This window comes from Amphibalanus amphitrite, unplaced genomic scaffold (genome assembly GCF_019059575.1).
Source record: "Amphibalanus amphitrite isolate SeventyFive unplaced genomic scaffold, NRLGWU_Aamphi_draft 000220F_arrow, whole genome shotgun sequence".
Classification (NCBI taxonomy): Eukaryota; Metazoa; Arthropoda; class Thecostraca; order Balanomorpha; family Balanidae; genus Amphibalanus; species Amphibalanus amphitrite.
Window position 1 is genome coordinate 582,285 of NW_024881715.1, and position 22,047 is coordinate 604,331.

General features: G+C 48.3%; 1 long non-coding RNA gene across 1 annotated transcript; it reads right to left on the reverse strand.

Moving 5' to 3' along the window:
* Positions 1 to 548: 548 nt before the first annotated feature.
* On the reverse strand, positions 549 to 17,422 carry LOC122385482. Its single transcript, XR_006257207.1, has 4 exons — positions 17,315 to 17,422; positions 2,530 to 2,604; positions 1,864 to 1,989; positions 549 to 887 (listed from the first exon to the last, which is right to left on the reverse strand). It is a non-coding gene; the product is annotated as an uncharacterized LOC122385482 (long non-coding RNA).
* Between the last annotated feature and the right edge of the window lie 4,625 nt (positions 17,423 to 22,047).

A 22,047-nucleotide genomic window follows, 5' to 3' on the forward strand; every position in this document is an offset into this window, starting at 1 on the left:
CGTAGTTGTTTCATGTTTACTGCTTAGTGTTTTTGTATGCATGTAACTATGGCGTCACACAGCTGCCAGACGTTTTCTGTCTGTTCTATTTATGTCGTTTTCTAGTTCGGCAATATGACGAGTAGGTTTCTGGCCTGGCCGATGAGGCACTATGTTTTAGCCCCGATAAACATAGTGCCCCCGTTCAGTTAGACTCTCAGTCAGACTCTACGGCCTGTCCACAGGCCGGGCGCGATGAGTGGAGTCCTCTGTGAAACACCTGGCCGAGGATAAGCTGAGGATCACCATTCAGCACACTTAAGAAGACAGAGGGGCCGTCATTTCCTAGTTTGTGTCTCTCTTTCTTCTGGTCATATTCAGGGCACTGACTTTGCTTTCATGCAGGACAGTTCTTATGGCGGCTCTGAAGGTGAAGTTGAAGCTCTGCTCCGTTTTGGTTCTGCTGACAACGAACAGAGACATTCGAGAAATGAGGACGAGTACGACAGTAATGTACGAAGATAATACGATATTATCATTTTCATGTGTGAGCATTTGTGTTCGAAGGCAACACGTTGATCCAGTTTATTGGGACCGCACTTTCATTTCTCCCTTTTAGACATATGCCGATAGCAAAATTAATGATTTAATTCTAACGTAACAAGACATAACAGCCGAAATAGTAAGAACACGCTAAGTTTTAAAGGCATTACGATGATTTGGTTAGTTAACCAGACCGTCTCCTACTTCTTTTTCATTTTTTGTCACGAGGCAGGTCATCCACCGGTCCAGCGAGACGGGGTTGGTCAGGGCATGATCTTAGGCACGGCAGCAGAATCCCCGGTAATATTTCGGACAGTCGCTGGACCTGCAAGACCGACCCGGCGGGCACCAATTCGAACAGGTATCTGCAACGAAACATAAACAATGAAAATGGCTTTATAATGCAAAATAGCTCAGCGGATCTTGCGATGTAGTTAGACGCTTAACACGAATATTTGAATCATTGTCGTAGAACGGTAGTTAATAATTTTAGGCCTTTAGGTAGTGAATAAATACGAGTATGCTACATGTATTCTTGGTATATGTATATCAACAACAATGCATAATGTTTTGTTACTTCAATAACCAGTATAACGCCTTTTGTGGCGACTAACGGAGCGAGCGAGAGGGTGAGCCTTGCACGTGCGAAATTTCGAGGGGGTACCTCCAGCTGACTTGTGCACGGCACCCTACTAGCCGGTCTTTAGCGATGTGCCAAATTTGAGCACAATCGGCCCAGCCGTTCTCGAGATCTGGAAGCGGCACCCTGCACGTGCGCACGTGCAAAATGGGTCCCAACTGACTTTTGCACGGCACCCTACTAACCGGTCCCTAACCATGTACCAAATTTGAGCGCCATCGGTCCAGCCGTTCTCGAGATCTGGAATCGACCCCTGCACGTGCGCACGTGCAGCAGCACCCCAACTCTGGCACATGGATATGTATTGCCTAGTGGGTGCCTACCTACATGCCAACTTTCAGCGCAATCGGCCAAGTAGTTACCGAGATATTGCAACAATTGCAAAAGTGACACCTCTTCGTTTTGCACGTGGCACGTGCATAAGGGGTCACTCACATGCATCGGGAATAGTCCAATACTTGGTAGAAGGAATGAAGCTACCCTACAAAAATTACCGCATGTAAATCGGTCAAGTGGTTGCTGAGATATAAGCGTCGTAGAATCGTGACCACGGCCGGCCGGCCGGCCGGCCGCTCATACTCAGAAATTTCCGTTATTCTACGTAAGACTCCGCTCGCTTCGCTCGCTCCGTAATGATGCATAAGCGATGCAACTGTAAATTGCCAGACAAATGTGCACCTCTGTAGTTAGTTCCCACTCACACTCGTCCATGGTTTCCTGCCACCCGAAGCCGCGACAACATAGGCCAGGACTCTCCTTACAAGGAAGGCAGAAGCTGCGCGCCTTACACTTCAAAGTAAAAGCGTCGTGACGCTGACAGATGGAAACTGAAATATTAAGACGTAGATAACACGATTCACGTTATTGAAAAACATAACATAGCTTAACTATATTCCATATAGCTTTGTATGCAGGTATCGTTTTTAAGGTTAATTTTCAGGTAGGTTTTACTTTAAAAGTAACAATCAAGCAGTAAAACATTATTTATCTTTAACGTTACAACAATCATTAGAAGGTATTTCCCAGTTTTTCCTTACATTTTAAAAGAATGAGGAGCATATGATATAACTATTAGGGGTAATCGTTAGGGCCCCGGTCCGATCGAAGGCCGAAGTGTCACCAATAATAAACAGTCGTGAGCATCACAAATTAAAGTCTGGTGAATCGTTAATGTTAAATCTTGTCAAATAAAAGTCATGCTAGCTACTTTGCGTCATATATGTAATGTAATTTAAGTCTGGCTTTGAAGACCAATAGTTGTAAAATTCAGGCATATCTATATAGTATAGAGCATGGTTCGGTATTATCATTATAGCAGAATACATAGTTTGGCGAGACAAGCATCTGTCAATTACGCCGTCACTTACCGCAGGCCCATAAGCCGTTGACATATTTACAGTCGTGATAAGATGGACATTTGATACTCCCGCAGTATTCGGCACCTGAAACAGAACGAACGTCATAGAATTCAGTGGCGGCGGAACACCTTCAATTATGGGGGGGGGGGGCATTGCCGACTTTTGGTCCCATTCTTTCCATGCAAAGCCCATAGGGCTAATGTTAACCCTCGCATGTGTAGGGGGTCGGATGGACCCCCCATGGTTTTTCGCGAATAACTCGCGTAAAAAGCGACCAATCACGACGAAACTTTCAGTACCCTCGCATGGATCAATTTTACACCTACCCTGAAAATTTCATGACCCTGATCCAAATGACCTTTGACCTGTGACCTCTTTTCCGAGACCATGTTTGGCCGGAATCGCGATTCGGAGTATGTCGGCTCGCATTAGCCGCGCGTTTGCAAGCTTTTCGTGGTTTCAAACGTTTAAACATGTGATGTGATGTTGCTCCCATGCATTAGGGTGGGTTTCAAGGTCACCTGAAGGTCAGGTCAGGTCACTGACCTTTGGTGACCTCGGGTGACCTCGGTTCACTTTTTCGAGTAATACATGTTTCTAGGCTAGTTTTTGGAGCTGAATTCGAATTTAGCAACCATTTGAACATTTACGAAGTAGTTTTGGTGCCTTCGTAACATGTTACGAAGCTGTCAGAGGCGGTTGACACGTACTACGAATACCCGTCACGACGCCTACTGGTTGACTTGACCTGACCTGACCCGACCTGATCTAAATGCTTAAAGACATCATCTGTGATCAAAACTAACACGATATTCGTGATCAGCACCCCGAAAACCCCCTTAGCAGCCACACTTTACGACTTTCTAATAGGTCCCGATTTTCCCGACTTTGGGTCATTGACCTGACCTGGAAGGTCAACCAATGACCTAGGACCTTAAAATTGGGTATCATCGGCTTCCTCTCGTGACGGGCAACACGCTCGTTTTTTCCGCGAAGCTCTAGCTCGATCAGGGGCCAAACGGCAAGGGGGGGTCCAACCGCCCCCCCCTACACATTACAAAGCTGTAGAAGCTGGAAAACGCCGCACACATGCGAGGGTTAAAATGCCAGAATCAAAGGGGGGCACGATGTCCCGGTGCCCTCTCCCCCGTTCCGCCACCTATGATAGAATTAGTGCGTCGTCAAAGGGTGCTGCCACTCCCACATACATACGTTCATAAGCCGCTGAAGTGCTTTTACCTATTCGACCTTACCTGCACTCAAGAAGTGCTGATGTGTTTCTGTAAGGAAAGAATAGAATGCAGGTTCTAGCATTCCAGTTTCTTGTCTTCAAATACGTATAACCAGTATAACGCCTTTTGGAGCGACTAACGGAGCGAGCGAGAGGGTAGGCCTTGCAAGTGCGAAATTGCGAGGGGGTACCTCCAACTGACTTGTGCACGGCACCCTACTAACCGGTCTCTACCGATGTGCATAATTTGAGCACAATCGGCCCAGCCGTTCTCGAGATATGGAGGCGACACCCTGCACGTGTGCGCACGTGCAAAATGGGTCCCGACTGACTTTTGCACGGCACCCTACTAACCGGTCCCTAACTGTGTACCAAATTTGAGCGCAATCGTTCGAGCCGTTCTCGAGATCTGGAAACGACCCCTGCACGTGCGCACGTGCAGTAGCACCCCAATTCTGGCACATGGATATGCATTGCCTAGTGGGTGCCTACCTACATGCCAACTCAGCGCAATCGGCCCAGTAGTTACCGAGATATTGCAACAATTCTAAAACTGGCACCTCTTCGTTTTGCACGTGGCACGCGCATAAGGGGTCACCCACATGCATCGGGAATAGTTCAATCACAGACTTCTCTATATATGGACTGTACGCTGATTTGGGAAATCAGCATTGGAGGCCCAAATTTCTGAAGCCGTAATATGAACCCATATGTTGTAACAGAATACCCTTTTATTGTTTCCTGTCGACAGGCTGAATTTTATGTAATATACGAGTATTTTGTTTTTGTACTACAGGGTGTTCCAAAAAAGTGAGCCCCCAAACTTATATTGCTTTTATCTCCGAAACCGTATGTCCTACGATAATGAGAGACCCCTTGTTGGAAAGAACGGTCAATTTCGATTCTAGTAGGCTACCTAGTGTGGTTCTGAATGATCACGTATTACACCGAGAACGACCAGAACAAAATGTGTTGCGAGATCGAGTGAAACTTGGCGACGGCGGTATGCCCCGCCTAACTATTATTGCTTTTATCTCCAAAACCGTATGTCCTACGATAATGAAAGACCCCTTGTTGGAAAGAACGGTCAATTTCGGTTCTAGTAGGCTACCTAGTGTGGCTCTGAATGATTACGTATTACACCGAGAACGACCAGAACAAAATGTGTTGCGAGATCGGGTGAAACACGGCGACGGCGGTAAACGTGTATTGCTGATGGCAACGCACGACCGATATTGGAGTGGTCAAAATACTGGTTGAACATAGGTCATCCATTCAGTCTTCATTTTTTTATGATAAAAGTTCACGCGCGAAGAATGAATAAAAGCACGTGAACTGAAATATGCAGTCAGATGTGAAGAAATTTTAACCATATCCGTTACCCCTAAATATTTCACTAAGAATTTGGTATTGAATTGTGCTTTTCACAATGCTGGTCGTGTTGTGCAAGCTATGTAACAGAATTACGACCTATCTGGATGGAATTCGATTGCTCTTTCTAATGAGCGGCTTTCCAAAGCTGTAGGATACACGGTTGCGGAGATACAGTCGATCTTAGTTAGGGGGCTCACTTTTTTTGGAACACCCTGTATCTATTGCTCGTAGCTCAGAATAAGAAAGGCTTCTGGTCGATAAGAATCTGTATTAGAACATCATTTCACGTTCATCGACACCCATTGATGTCCTCATGTCAAGTTCATCTCACATTGCACCAGTGGGCTTGAACAGGGGCGCGGGAACTACTTTCCGACTGGGGGGGGGGGGGGGCACACCATAATAGAGATCAACCTAGGGTACCCCCAAATCTAGTTTTCTCGCCAGTTTTAGGCCACTTATTTTTACCCCTCGGCTTTTTCAACAAAAAAAGAAAACATTTGCAAAAAAAGTGGTATTCCGTCTCAAAGCTGTGGGGGCACCGCCCCCACGGCCCCAGAGTTGGGGGGGCAAGCTGCCCCCACTGCCCCCCCCCGGCTCCCGCGCCTATGGGCTTGAAAATGGCGTTAGTCCATTTTCACTGCGGAATCCAGCGAGAAAGGGTGGCTATTGTCCCTTTCTTCTTCCCCCGTGTGCTGGGTTCTTCACATCTCTGACATGGCTGGCTGCAAATTCGCGCGACAGTGCACCGGCCGCGCTGGGGGTAAAGGTTGGCGGTAATGCCGATGGGGGACTTTACGGGAAAATGTGTGTCTGCTGCAACAGTGTCTTCACTGTTCTTCTCTGCTACCCACTTTTTCGCACCACGCATCTACACATAGTCGACTTTCACACATTTGCATATGCACATCACCGATTGCAACGTATCCCTCCGTCTGCTCGTTTTCCACTCGTTGCTGAATGATAAGGCGATAGCTCTTGTGACGGTCGTTCCCAGGGGCGGATCCAGGAAAACTCCAAGGGGAGGGTCATGAATCGATGTGGTGCCCCTACCTATACCCAAAATTAAAAACTCAACGGATTTCGTCCACTTCATTTTGGTGGTGCCCCCATTTTCAGTTTTTTTTTTTTTTAGTCAGTATCTTAACTCTTAGCCACAACCACATTTACCAATTGTAAGCAAGTATATATGAATGTGCTATGTGTATATATGCTGTGGACGCTGAGTAGTGAGTACTTACCAGGAACGTTATCAGGTAAGCAAATCGTTGTCAGTCCGACGAACTTGACCCTGCCGTCTAAAGGGTCTGTCCTTGACACTTCAGGCTTGTCAGGGGCACCAAAGTCCTTCCAGGGACACCACAAACCTGTCAGGGGCACCTACGGCCTTGTAGGGGCACCACAGGCCCGCCAGGGGCACCACAGGCCTGCCAGGAAGCAGGGGCACCACAGGTCTAGCAAGTATACACGACAGGCCTGTCAGGGGCACAACGGGCCTGTTGGGCCCATGAGCACCCCTAGGGGCAGGGGCACCACAGTCCTTCCAGGGGCACCGCAGGCCTGTGAGGGGCACCAGTCAACACAGGCCTGCCAGGGGCACCACAGACCTGCCCGGGGCACCAGAGGCCTGCCAGGAGCACCACCGACCTCGCAGGGGTAACTTGGGCCTGTCAGGGCCCAGGGGCACCACGGGCCTGTCGAGAGGCACTTCAGGCTTTTCAGGGGCACCATAGTCCTCTCAGGGCGCAGGGGTAGCAGGGGCACCAGAGGCCTGCCAGGGGCACTACAGGCCTAGCAAGGGCACCACTGGTCTTATCAGGGGCACCACGAGCCTGTCATAGCCAGGCATCTCAGGCTTGTCAAGGCCCAGGGGCACCACAGGTCTGTGAGGGGCACCAGCGACCTAGCAAGGGGCACCAGTCAACACAGGTCTGCCAGGGGCGCCACAGACCTGCCAGGGGCACCAGAGGTCTGCCAGGGGCACCACCGGCCTCGCAGGGGCACCTTGGGCCTGTCAGGGGCACCACGGGCTTGCCGAGGGGCACTTCAGACTTTTCAGGGGCACCAGTCCTCTCCGGGCGCAGGGGCACCAGAGGCCTGCCAGGGGCACCAGCGGCCTAGCAAGGGCACCAGAGGCCTGCCAGGGGCACCACAGGCCTAACAAGGGCACCACGGGCCTGTCAGGGGCACCTCAGGCTTGTCAGGGCCCAGGGACACCACAGTCCTTCCAAGGGCACCGCAAGCCTGTCAGGGGCACCACAGGCCTGCCAGGGGCACCACAGGCCTAGCAAGGGCACCACTGGCCTGTCAGGGGCACCTCAGACTTGTCAGGGCCCAGTGGCACCACATTCCTTCCAGGGGCATTACAAGCCTGTCAGGGGCACCAGAGGCCTAGCAAGGGCACCACAGGCCTGCCATGGACACCACAGGCCTGCCAGGGGCACCACCGGCCTTGCAGGGGCGCCTCAGGCCTGTCAGGGGCACCACGTGCCTGCCGGGGACACTTCAGGCTTGTCAGGGGCGTTACAGTCCTGTCAGGGCCCAGGGGCACCAGGCCCGTGGTGTCCCTGCTAGGCCTGTGGTGCCCCTGGCGGTCCTGTGGTGCCCCTGTCAGGACTGTGATACCCCTGATAGGCCGGTGGTGCCCCTGGCAGGTCTTTGGGCCCCCGGGCCTCAAGGGGGGGGGCATGACCCATGTGACCCCCCCCTTGGATCCGCCCCTGGTCGTTCCCATCACGTTGTCATGCTGTAGCTGTTGTTAAGCTTTTATTGTGTCCCTCCGTCTCATGGAGACGTAGCCGAGTAGCTCTGAAGGGACCTGTGGGCGGCCCCCAGGGCCAACACGATGTTGCCGCTCCGCACCTCCTCCATGTTGGGGTTGGTTGTCCCCATCAGGCGATGTCGGGTGCCCATCAGAGCCGGGCACCGCAGGAGGACATGCTTGGGCTGTCCGCCTCCTCTCAGCAGACGGGTAGAGTGCGGCTCTGCATTGTCGGTCGTCGCACTGGTTGCACTCCGCCAGCCAGGAGGGCGCCACACCGACTCTGGTACCATTGGGTGGAGCTCGTCCAGTGGCCGGCGCGGAGCTGGTGGATGTCCACCGCCGCTGGCCGGTCGCCGCCGGCAACGGCAGGCGGGAGTCGATCCCCCGTCAGCTGGTAGAACCAGCCGGCCGGCCAGGCCCGGATGATGCGAGCCCTCGCCACTCTGGCGGCGGCCCAGTGGGCCTTCTGGACGTCTATGAGGATTTGTTTTTAGTCGAGGCTGTTTGCCTTCTTGGCGATGGTGTCGGACCTCTCGTTGCCCTCAAACCTGCATTGTGAGGGCACCCACTGTAGGTAGACCAACAGGCCTCCAGCTGTCAGTCCCCAGAGGGCTCTCCAGATGTCCACTCCGAGCGAGGAGTGCTGGGCGACCCAGCCACCTCGGATGGCGGCGAGGGCGGACTGCGAGTCGGTGCAGGCTGCGATGGTGTCTTCGGCGTGCGGCGGGTTCTGCAGCAGTTAGGAGACAGCAACTCGGAGGGCGACCATCTCAGCTCGGAAGCTGGAGCACAGGTAACCTGCCGGGGCGCGGATCGAGTGCTCTTCCCCGTCCGGCCAAACGATTAGTGCCCCCGGCGCCTCCGCCATATTCTGTAGCTCGTTTGTTACAGCATGCTCTTCGCCCTTGGCACGTTTCCTGGCCTCTCCATCAAAAATGTCCACAGCTGGCCTAGAAGTGGTGACCTGCCAGTTTCCTGAGATATTCAAAGTAGAAGTTCCTGTAAAAGCAGGCCACCACCGGCACAGATGTTTGTCCCAGCTACTTATACTCAAATCAGTCCTATGCATCTTGTTTATGCTCCACCGCTATTTTTCCGTCCGTTCTTCGCAGACTGGCGTATTCTTGAGCTTCCCGATGCAAGTTTTGCGGTAACATTTAAGAGCGGCAACCTTCATCGTTGATGCGAAGGGTACGAATTCCATCATTTCATCGAGCATTCTTCCGAGATTATTTGATCCCTACCGTAATGAACTACATCCCCATACGATACACTGGATAAACCTCATTGTTTGATTGAATAAGCTTACTTCTTTTGGATGTAGTGGGGTATCACTGCCATGGGTATGGCATTATTTAGCGCGGCGTAGCTGCAAACTGCGATGGCGAGTTGTTCTTTTCACATTAACTGCTGGTCAAGTTAAGTCTTTGTAGCTCCTTTCAGCGAGTTTTTTTCTTCAGAATAAAATTAGTCACTAGGCATTATAGGAAGTATGCTTAGACTGGCGCCGTCGATAACGTCCTGTTTTTCTTCTTGCTGTGAGAGTCTCACAGGAGTCAGCGTTTGCAAAAGTACCTAAACTTGCAAATCCGATTGTCCTCAGCGTAATCTCTTATCTCGATTGATGGTTTCGTCTGTGAACATTTTTTCTTTTTAGTTATACGGGAGGCTAAAAAGTTGCCTTTTTGCTAGTAATTAGGTATGTTTCGTATCAAATTTTTATTGTCCCGACTCTGGCTTGATATCCGGAATGACATCTTCGCACCAATGTTTTCTGGTCCAGTCGTGATGAGGTAGTGATCGATAATTTTCTTTCCTTTTTTGACCGTTTTTTTTTTCTGAGCTATTTCTTACTTATTTTTTGCTGCTTCTTTGTGGCCCTATATTATGTATCGTTATTTCTCAAAGCCTTTTTCAAAACCAACGCAAATGACTCGATCCGGCAAATTAGCAACGACAACCAACAATGCAACCAACCTTCAAAAGCAAGAAAATGCGTGCAAAGTACGGCTGCATTTGTGAAGTATATACCTCCAGCGTGAGCAAATGGGTTACTGAACGAGAAAATATGTCCTCATTTATATACATTCATTTCTTATTTATTTTGAATGCAATAAAAAAATTTAATGCGACGGCTAGATAATAGTATGGGATACCCTATATCCAAATTTGTAACTATTCTGACACCCTTTTCATTGTAAAAAGATGCATAAAAGTGCACTTATTTCTGGGCCTCCAATGCTGATTTCCTCGGATCAGCGCACAGTCCATATCAGAGAAGTCTGTGGTTCAATACTTGGTAGAAGGAATGAAGCTACCTTACAAAAAATACCGCATGTAAATCGGTCAAGTGGTTGCTGATTGCTGAGATATAAGCCTCGCAAAAGCGTCCGCACGGCCGGCCGGCCGCTCATACTCAGAAATTTCCGTTAATCTAAGGAAAGACTACGCTCGCTTCGCTCGCTCCGTAACAAATCTTAGACAGACATTACTCGTGTCCATGGTGCATCGATTTTTAACCCTATTAGTAGTAGAATCCTGGTTAAAATAATGAGATTACAATCATGAAGAAAATATAGGTCTATGATTACCAGCCTATGTCCATGTCCACATACATGTACACTGAAAACAATTCAACCCGCGTACAGCGAGTAAAACCCGCTGCTGGCGGGTACACCTACCCACCACCTAATTTGACACTCTACCAGCGGGTGCGTTTACCCGCATATCGCAGGCTGTCAACCCGAGTATATTGTGTACCTAACCCGCATAGGATGGGGACTCAACCCACACACAGAAGGCAACCTACCCGTTCGCAGCGGGTACACAATCCGCACATGGCGTATTACCTGCGCTGCGTGGGTTGTGAACTCGCTTTCTGCGAGTACAAATATCCGCTGGTAGGGTGTCCAAATCAGCTGGAGGGTGAAGTACCCTCCAGTGGCGGCGTTCAAGGAGGAAAAAGCCGCCGACCCGCCGGGATTCGAACCCGATATCTTTGACATTACAAACCGATGCGCTACCAACTGCGCCACAGGCGACCTGACGCAAAGCGACTGAAGTGTCGGTGTATATCAGATTAAAATGAAGAACTGACGGCAGACTCAATACAGAAAGTAAAAAGGCTTATCTTAGACAATTGACATGAATCCGCCTATATTGTTTTAAATATTAAGGAATTGTTTGGACAAATATTTCATTTGCATCGGGAAAGATTTATTTCTCCAGGCTTATTTTTACCAATAAAATGTGCTAAGAACGGTCTGCAAACTTCACCACAATGCGCCAGATTCGCGGACTGCAGAATATTCTGCTGAGCGTTCCAGCGAAATATTCTGCCGGCCAAGACGTGACGTCATCCAAACAATGATTCAAATGTCCCAAGCCCGTTAAGTACCCTCCTAACTCACAGAACGCAGCCCCACAGCTGTTACAGTTACGATTACAATTGCCTTGCACATCTCCAGCCATGACACATGCGTGATCAAGGCAACCTGCGTAATGCGTATAGCATGTCACCTACCTTGGCGCAGCGAGTTACACGATGCAAAACCTGCGTGATGCGCTTACTCCGTGGGCGCGAGTAACGCCATGCGGCCACAACCCGCTGCGGACGAGTGATTGACCCCGCCAGAGGAGGTTTCATGTATCCGCGCATGACGGGTTGCTGTTTTACCCGAGTATAGCGGGCGTTGACCCCCGGAAGCGGGTGAAAGCTACGATGATAACGGGATGCTCTGCAAAACGCGGGAAGCTAAACGGGTAGTCAGCCTACCCGGCAGCAAAAACTCGCGCAGAGCGGGTAATTTCTTCAAAATACCCGCGATACGCGGGCCAACTCGCAATCCGCGGGTTGAATTGTTTTCAGTGTATATACAGCTGCATACATCTACTAACTACATGTATGTATATGTCTACCAGTGACTCATTTTGACGGCAAATGACATTCTTTGGCTGGAGGAAGGATGCGCGCTTTTTCACAAAATAACAACCTTTATGTCCTCTATGCTGCAAAAAATGCTGAGTATCTGGTTATGAGTAAGCTTTTCAATAGTAACATATCCTTTTTTATACTTATCAAAGAAGTGCGCTGGTAACGAGCCAGCGCGAGTCCTTTTCAACATAACGGAAAAATATCAGTATGAGCGGCCTGGCCCGGCCCGTCCTGTCTTGGGAGGCTAAATATCTCAGCAGCCGCTGGGCTGATTGACTTGAGGTCTTTTTTTTTTGTTGGGTCGCCCCGTCCCTTCTAACCCGTAATTGCCAATTCTCGATGCTTCTATATAGTTGATCGTCAAGGCACGTGACACATGAAAAGTCATGGGTGTCTAAGTTGTTCTGCTGAGGTAGCGCTTTTGAGAGACATAACAACCACATTAGACATATGACAAAATCTGTCAGCAACCGCTAGGCTGATTAAAGGGACACTCCCACTTTAACATTAGTTTTGAGTTGAGATAGCCAAATTGGTGGCCATGGCCTGCAAATACCGGTTTGGGCACTCACAACATCGACAAATGCTTTAATTCGGAGATATGGAATTTCAAACTTGCAGTTTTCGGATTCTAAGGGGCTAGTGCATTGGTATGCCCCATTAGAATTTGTGACGTCAGCGGAGATCTAACGATTTTTAAATCTTTTACTAAAACGTTTGGTAGCACGCGGTGGTATATGCTGCTTTGCGCGCAACAAATGCCGCACTTTCAAATAAAGTCGCTAGGAACAGCGGAGATCCCAAAAAGTAAACAAAAGTAAAAGTATAATATCTTGAAAACCGGTGAATATTTTTCGATGAAATTTGGTAGATATTCGTTTTCGCTCTTTCTGAACCGAGCGACATCACTTTCGTGCCAATTCATTAGCTTTTTTTAAGGTGGGAGGGTCCCTTTAACTTGCGATATTTTTGAAGGGTAATTGCATCTCCTCTATGAAGCATTTGACCACTGTCGATGCACAAAAGAAGCGACAAGTTTGTTCCTATTACAACGCTGCAATTTCTGAGGCAATGACACTGAAACGTTGCTTATGGGTAGGCACTCACCGCGTAATGCATTTCCATGTATCACGGTTGGGGTGCTACTGCACGTGAGCTCGTGCAGGGCCAGGGGTCGCCTTCACCATTCCAGAACGGCTGGGCTGATTACGCTAAAATTTGATACTTTTAGGTACCAGTGAGAAGGGTGCCGTGCAAAAGTTATTTTCGACCCAGTTTGTACGTGCGCTCGTGCATGAGGCCACTTCCACATCTAAAAAAAAATTGGCCGATACCCTTCAAATTTGGCACACCGGTAGACATCGGTTAGTAGAGTGCCGTGCACAAGTCATTTCAAAACCCCTAACGCACTTCCGCAAGTGCGGGGCTTACCTTTGCGCTCGCTCGTTTGTCTCCCCCAAACGCGTCTTACTGGCGTAATTCACTGGTGATACCTTCAATGTTCAGTAGGTATTCACCTATAATCTCCTATCTGATCCACCCAATATATGTATAAACTGCGGCTCATGACTCATGCAGTAGGTATTATGTAGTCGGCCTTATGCACACAGGTGAATGAATCATCATGGCGCTATCTCATATTGAGCTTCAACTGTGATAGTCGTCACTCAACCTGCCACGTGCCTAACGGCTGACGGTAGCTGAATCTAATCACAATACCTATATAAGACGCTGAAGACAATCTTGACCTTTAAACTTAGATGGTTCGACAATGAGCTGTTGGTGGTATTGCGCAAGCATGAAGTAGATAGGTAGGTATATGCCTATATCAATGCATCTGAATTCTTATGACTCACCAGCCAGAACAGCCAATAACCCGCGACCGCCTGGGGGGGGGGTCGGATCCGACCCCCCCTCCGTTTTTCTTGAATAACTCATGAACCGCTTTCGCTATCAACTTGAAACTTCGCATACCTTCTCCCCCATCAATTTGACGTCTCTTGTGCAATTTTTAAGAAAATTTTTTCAAAAATTTCTGAGATATATTGATTTTAGTGATGTAACTACATGGCGTTTTCTGTCAAAAAATGGTAAATGTTTAAAAAATCGCCAAAAATCGAGGTTTTAAGCAAATTGCAAATTAAGGACATGAAAAGACGCAGCTCAACGAGTTCTTTAAAATGGCTATCTCGGATTTTCCATAAAATGCGTTTTTCACCCCTAAAAATTCAAAAAACTATATTTTTTGGAAAAAAGCTAATAAAATCCAAAATTTTGAGAATTTCCAAAAAACCGGAATATATGTTATAGAGCCCTATTAGAACATTAGATGTCCCAAATTTCAACTTTCTATCTTGATTTTTGACCCCCAAATTGTAAAAAATAGCTCCAACATGCATAGGGCATGGTGACGTCATAAGCATTTTCGCGAATTAGAGGCACTTCTGAACATCGCATGTGAAAACAAATGGCACCACTAGATTCCTGGGACAAAACTCGTCTAGAAAAGTGCATTTTTATGTCAAAAATAAAAAGTTGAAAAATTGACCTTTTTTCTCAGCCCTCGTTTAGTATAAACGATTTTTTATGCTTTCAATGCACACTTATCACCAGCACAGTGACTTGGGGTCACATATAACCATTACCATCGGATTTGGCGTGAAAAATAAGCCATAAAACATGTGTCGCACGCCCATGTAGCAGAAAGTGAAAACCGTGACCTTTCGTGACCTGACCTGACCTTGACCCGTACTTAGTATGACCCCTATACGCACATGGTACCTTCACTAGGTCTTTGAGGTCATTTGTGGTGAGTTTCGAGCAGCAACTATCGATTCCGCTGTCCGTAAGCCTCATCATGCAAAACCCCTGAATTTGACCTTTGACCTGACCTTGACCCGAAAGTTGACCTCAATCTTAAAATCTTAAGAGTGCTTTGGGAAGGTCTCGTAGAGACCTTTCGAACGCCGCCTCGCGGGGCTCGATACGACCATTGGTTCTCGAGATAACAGGGGGGGGTCGGATCCGACCCCCCCCCCCCAGGCTGATGTGGGTACGGAAATAGCCCAGGCGGTGCCGGGATAAGGGGCGATAAAGGTAAAGCATGATGATGATTCGCTAGGTTATCGAAGGATTTACAGCACAATGCGTTTTGCGCCAATCATTACGCTCGTACAAACCACATCCGGCGTGTATCATCACCATCCGGTCAAAAATGTCAAATTTTGAAGTTGCAATTTTCAATTTGAAGTTGAAGTTCAAGACTCTGGCTCCAAGTATGTTTTTCGAACAAGGAAGTGTTTAGCGAGCAAAACGAGCAAAAACTGAACCTGAGAAAATCGAACGTCGACTAATTTTAACATGTGATTTCTTCCCGATGATTTCCATGTGTGCGTTTTGGAACCAGATATGAAAACAGTGGTGACGTCATGCTGTCGAACTTATATTGCAATGTAACGTATAACTATCATGGACGGAACCGCTTGCTCGATTATAACCTCGGCAAAAGTGAAAAACGAAGTTTCACCTCACTTCGTCGACACTTTGTCCCATTGCACGGACATTTGGGTGCCTACTGCCTGCTGCTACCAAAGCCGTCATCATTGTATGCTCAATTTTAACCCGCGCACCGACGGGGGTCTGCGCCAACTTCGCACCGACGGGGGGGGGCGGATGACCGCCCCCCCCTGAGATCTCGAGAACGAAGCAAGATAGCGACAAGCGGTAAGCGGCATCGGATACGCACGGCCAAGATCTACAATTTTTACAAAGGTCATTTTCAGGTCAGGTCAAAGATGACGTCACAGGGGTCGAAAAAGTCAAAATGGCGGCGCCAGATATGGAGAGAGTTTTTCTCGAATAACTTTCGAATTAGTCAAGATAGGAACAAACTAAGGGCATCATCGTGATCCTCTCGTCAATCCGCATCGAATGATATATATGTTGACCTCGAAAGGTCAAGGTCAAAGGTTGACCTCAGGTCACGTGACCTCGAGGTCATCATGTATATCATTCGATGCGTCTTGACGAGCTGAACACAATGAGACCATCCACGCGTCTGTATCTTGTTCCTGTACGGAGTTATTGGCCAAAAACCTTTGGTGACCTTTGATGACGTCACATGACCTCACAGCTGCCCAACAGCAAAACAGACCTCAAGGTAGTGAAGGTTGATCGTATATGAAGTCATGTATGGTATATGGGGCCATTCCGACCCGTTTTAGTGGTAAAAACAGGGAGTTGATTTTTCCCCCATTGACTTATAATGGGGAGGTCGCGAAATTGACCTGACCTTAGGTCACCGATATCAAAATTCCGAGATATACAAATTGTAGCTACTAATGACCTAATAATATCCTGCGACTTTCAAAGGCCTCCGACATCTACTGTAGCTCTGGCACGGTGACAAAGTTGCAAAAAAGTGACTTGAGGTTGGGTCATTCAAAGTGACCTGGTGACCTGACCTTAAAAGGTAGGAGGTTCAAACTTGCACACCATGTGTAAAATTGATGAGGTTATAGTCATACCAAATTTCGCGGCGCTACGCGCCGCGGTTTTCCCGCTATTCGCGAAAAACCTCAGGGGGGGGGGGGCGGATATCCGCCCCCCCCCGTCGGTGCGCGGGTTAAGACACAATTTCCAGCTACTTGCCGTGCACAATTTGAAATCGATTATTTTTTCGGTAAGAAATTTTTGGCCCGACACTGAAGCTCTGCCAGACACTGAAGAGGACACAGACACTGAAGCTGAAGTAGTTTCTATGCCTTGCTGAAGCTGCCAATACTCTAGTGAGAGCTTCGCATGAACTTGGAGCAAGCGTCCTTATGAAGAAGAAAAAAAAAACGAACTATATAATAGCATAATATAGATTTGAGAATTTCATAAACATGCTTAAGAAGCACGTTTATAAAATTCTCAAATCTATATACGTAAGCCTAAAACGTATATGCTTTAGCCTTACGTAAGTGGTAAACCCTTAGATAAAATAAATTAATTTAATAATTAGTAGAAAAACAGCAAAATAACACGTCACTGACTCGAAAGGTGGAAAACCGACTATAAAGAACTACTAAAATTCCGGAGGTATCAACGGACCGAACAGGTAGGTATCTACATATTAGCCGTTTTCACGACGGTCTATCCGGCGAGTGCACCTAATTTGACCAAATCTGCACCTAATCTCTTTCACAGCACATATCTTCATTTTATGAATTTATTTCAGTGTCTTAATCGATGATGCTGTCTGATAATACGACAAAGCAGGCATGTAAGCAATTAGTGTAACCCTAGCTGATGGCTACTAAGAGACACACTGAACCTGATTTGACCAAATCTGCACCTAATCTGCACCAGATGTGCACCAAATGTGAACCAGATGGTCGTCGTGAAAACGGTTATTAGGTACCCGCTATTCCGTCGTGAAAACGGCTACAGTGATTAATACAGCGATTAATCGCGAATAAAACGTTTGTAGTTCACTCAGCAGTCCTACCTTGAACGCTCTGGAAAGCTGCTACACACAGAATTGATATTAACGACAGCAGCTGCATTGTGTGCAGCGCAGGTGGCTGTTTGAGGCCTAGTGCTCAGGCAAGCTGCCGAGACCGAGGCAAAAGGGAATTATGTAGGTACAGCTCAAATGTGACAGAGCTGTCACCGATCGTCATGACGACAGAACATGAGTCAGTGGTGCCAAAAGGTCACATTTCGGGTCCGGGTTGAGTTTTTCCGCCGCCTATGAACTCATAGAAAAACTGTATTTGTATTTGTTGGTACTGGAAGTGCTTAAAGTTTTCTTCAAACGGGTGTTTGAAGCTTCAATCTTGCTGAGCTCCTTCTTCATGATTCCCCATAGGCTTACGATTGGGATTAGGACAGAGGATTCAATTTGACTGTGGACAATTTGATTTTGATTAGGACAGAGGATTCAATTTGAGTTCCCACTTCATTCCAGTTGTCACCATAACTTCAGCGCGATGACGCTTTGTCAAAGAGTTTCTTTCGTCATGACACCACGTTCAGGTGCGAGTTACGCCTGCCAAACCATAGGCGGTCCCAGGGGGGGGGGGGGGGGGGGGGGGCACGGGGGCCATGGCCCCCCCTTTGGTGCTGAAAGGTGGGGCCATACTATCTTTTGGCCCCACCTTTTCAGATCGATCAAAAGTCCCACAAAAACTTTTTGTACGCTTCATTTTCTTGTTTAATGAAAGGTCTTTCTTGCGCCAGCAAAGGAAGTAAATTTCACTCATGAGCGGGTTCAGTTTCACATTCTGTCAATTTGGCGGTCAGTGTCGCTGGCACCGATTCACGAGTATGGCCGGATGTGAGATGTAGGTACTCTAACTTATGTGGAATATCGGGGTGGGTTTACTTGAGGCTCTCATAGGCACAGCATTGGCTGGCATGAGATCCTCTTTGGCATTTGAGACCCTCTTCGGCACCCTCTTCTACGACACTTAAGTATGACCTCATGGGCTGGTGCTGTGCAACTCAGAGGCCCGGTGTATGCCGGCTTGGTTCCTTAAGGATTAGCGTGGGATCTCCGGGGCCTGCGTATTAGAGATTGCATGAACTAGTATGTGATCTCAGAGGCCTGTGTAATGTGTAAACAGTGGCGGTCGGAGGGGGGGGGGGGGCATCAGGGCCATCCCCCAAAGGCAAATAAGGGGGCATCATATCATTTGCCCCCCCCCAAACAACCGTTGGGCCCCCATGAGCGTATGGGGCCCTGGCCGTTATCCGATTGTCACGAGGCTAAAAAAAAAACCACGCCCAGCTATTACCTAATAGCTCCTACAACGGTCTTTGAGCGTCCTAGTACTTCACTCTGAGGGCCCTTCAGTGGCGGTCAAGCGCCAACATTGACCGCTAAGAGCCCAGATCGACATCTGATGGCCCTCCACTGGCCTTTGAGGGCCCTTAAACCGGTCTCAGGGGCCCCAACCGGCGTCTGAGGGCCTCACACCGGTCTCTGGTGGCCTTATTTCTGTCTCTGGGGTCCCAAAACTAACCTTTAGACGCCTATGAGGGCCCGCACTGGCTGTTGAAGACCCGATGCTGGCCTTTAAGGGCCCGTATCGGACTCTCATGGCCCATCTTGGCCTTTGAGGGCCCTCTGCTGGCCTGTGGGTCCAACGCCGGCCCATGCCGGTCTTTTAGGACCTTAACCCGCGCCCTGGTGGGGGGGGGGCTATTTTTTGCCCCCCTCCAGACTTTTCGATATATCTCCAGAACCGCTGCGCCAATCGTCACCAAACTTTCAGTACCCTCCCGGACATCAATTTTACATATTGTGACCAAAATTTTTTCCAAAGGCTATGATAGGTTGGCCGGAAATGACGTCAGAGTGACGTCATGTTCTGCCGTTTTCGACCCAAAAAAGTGTTTCGCGGGAAGAGCTGTCAGGCCTATAGCTTTGCAAATACAGAAAAACGATAAATACATAAAAGCTGTAGAATTGACAGGGCCACAAAACTGCTATCTCGGATTTTAAAACTTATGGATTTTGACCCCCAAAAATAAAAAAATAGATTTTTTTGAATAAAATAGCCAAAAATCCAAAAAGTTTTTTGAGTTTCGCAAAAACCGGAACATATGTGATAGTCCTTCCCACCTTCTATCCACTTACCAAATTTGAGATTGATACCTCTTTTTTTGGCGAAGTTATAGCGAAAAAACTGTTCAAAATTGATGACGTCAAATTTTCAAACTCCATTTTTAGCAATTCTAGACCCCGTAGCGCAAAATAAAGACCACCATTAGACTCCCCGTGACGAGCTGCATCGAATCAATACCCATTTTATGCAAAACTATCAACTTTAAAATTTGACCTTTTTTGACCTGACCTTTTTTATGAATTTAGTCCGAACCTTTTGATGGGAAGGATTCACAAGGACAGAGCCACCGCTAAGCGAAGCTTGTTGCGGTGACCCTACCCTCTACCCTCCGATCGCGCAATTCCAGTTCTATGGCAGAATTTAGTTTAGTTTAGAGTCCAAAGTCCAAAGTCAGTCAGAGTCCAAAGTTTAACGTGCGCACATAGCAGCGCACGGCCGGTCCCCTCACTGACTTCACCTGGCTACGGCCTGCCACCAACCGCAACCATACCTGTCAGGAGGCCCATAAATGTCAAACGCCCGTCGCGCTTCGAACCCGGACTGTTGTAACCGGGAACGCGTGCTCTCACCACGCGGAGTCCAACGCTCTACCAACTGAGCTACGGGACCGGCGACCATGACCTGACCTTCACCAGAAAGTGGCCTAAGCCGTACCTGATAGTCTTATAACCAACACCATTGAGTTGGAAATGAAAAATTGGCCATAAAACATGCATCGCACCACCGAGTACCTAAAGTTAGGTTCATGTGACCTGACCTGTGACCTGACTTGGTAATGTCAGTGACCTCTTATAGCAACATATGTACTAGGCAACTGACGCCCTATCGCTGATTCTCGACAAAATGCGTTTTCCTCGGCGTTATAGCGCATTCCCTAGTTGACCCGTGAACGGTGAAACATTTCATCTTTGACCTGACCTTTGACGTCATCGATGACCCCGAGGTCAATGAAATTTGGTTTCTATCGACAAATTTGACAGGCCTTTCGAACGCCGTTTGAATTTTGCGGATCCGTCCAGTAGTTTCGGAGATACGAGGGGGGACAAAAAATAGCCCCCCCCCCCACCAGGTCGCGTTATAAACAGACCCCACCAGGGCGCGGGTTAAGCTGACCTCTGAGGGCCCCATGTCGGCCTTAACCCGCGCCCGGCTGGGGGTCCTGGATTTCCACGCCCTGCTGGGGGGGGGGTGTTTGAACACCCCCCCTTGTAACTCGGCTCCTGGGCCACGTAGCGATACGCGGAAGGCGGCGTTCGAAAGAGCGCAAAAAATAATGACGAAATCACTTCGGTCAATTTTTTGGTCAGGTCAAAGGTCAGGTCACCAGAGGTCATTGAAGGCAAAATTTCGCCGATTTCCAGGTCGAATGTCGAAAATTTCCAAGAAGCCAACGCATAACTCGGGAACCAATAGAGCTACAGCGCCGCGGAAAAGTGCATTCGATAGCCCTATTAACGCCCTTTCTGAGTAATTCTCTCAGATTTGACCTAACGTCAACGGTTTTGCCTGCAGGGGGCAAAAACTGCAAAAATAGCCGATTTTTTCGGAAACAGTTTTTCTGCAATAACTTTTGACCCAGGCCTTGTACGAGCTTACTTTCACCGGCATCGTGTTCCTCTCGTCAAGACGCATTGAATGAACTATCACTTGACCTTGAAAGGTCAACTTGAAAATTTGACCTCAGGTCAAGGTCATGACCTGACCGGAAAGGGTCATGTTGCATATCAGTCGATCCGTATCGTCGAGCTGAACACATAAAAGGCGTTTTCATCGCTCTAGCATGCCTCTATCAAAAGTTATTTGCGAAAAACTGTTAGATACCATTCGTGTTCTAAGATGACCTCAGGGCACAAACAAGGGTCACGGACACCATTTTCATGTTCAGTGTGTCTAAACCACTTGTAATTCGGTGTTTGGGAGTGTTTATAATGTCTTTCGTCCAAAAGAGGCGCATTTCAGTTTTCTCCCATTGACTTATAATGGGGAGGTCGCAAAATTGACCTGACCTTAGGTCATCGATATCAAAATTCTGAGATATACATTTTGTACATGCTATTGCTCTTAGCAATCGCTGAAAGTTTCAAAGCGATCGGTCACTCGGTGTAGCTATGACAGACATTGAAACTTTTTATGAGGTGAGGTCACTTCAAGTGACCTGGTGACCTGACCTTGAATGACCTTGGTCTGAAATTTTCACAACATGTGTAGAATTGATGTAAGATAAGGTGTACCAAAAACGGCGGCGCTCCGCGCCGCCGTTTTTGAGATATTCGCGAAAAACCACAAGGGGGGGTGTTCAAACACCCCCCCCCAGCAGGGCGCGGGTTAAGGAGCCACATTAGCCTCTGAGGGCCCAACTCGGTCTCTGATGGTCTCAACCTACTGGCCTTTGCAGGCCCTGTACTAGTCTCTGAGGGCCCTAAACTGGCCTCTATGTAAGTGAAAACATACCTGGGTGGACTTCTGAAGTTATGGAGGACTCACGCAAACTCCTGCAGAGCCTAACGTGTCCCGATGGTTCCGCGCAGATTCCCTCATATTTCGGCGCCGGGGCCCCATGAGCCGGTGTGGGTCCTTGGCTGACAGAGACCGATGAAGTCTCCAGGGC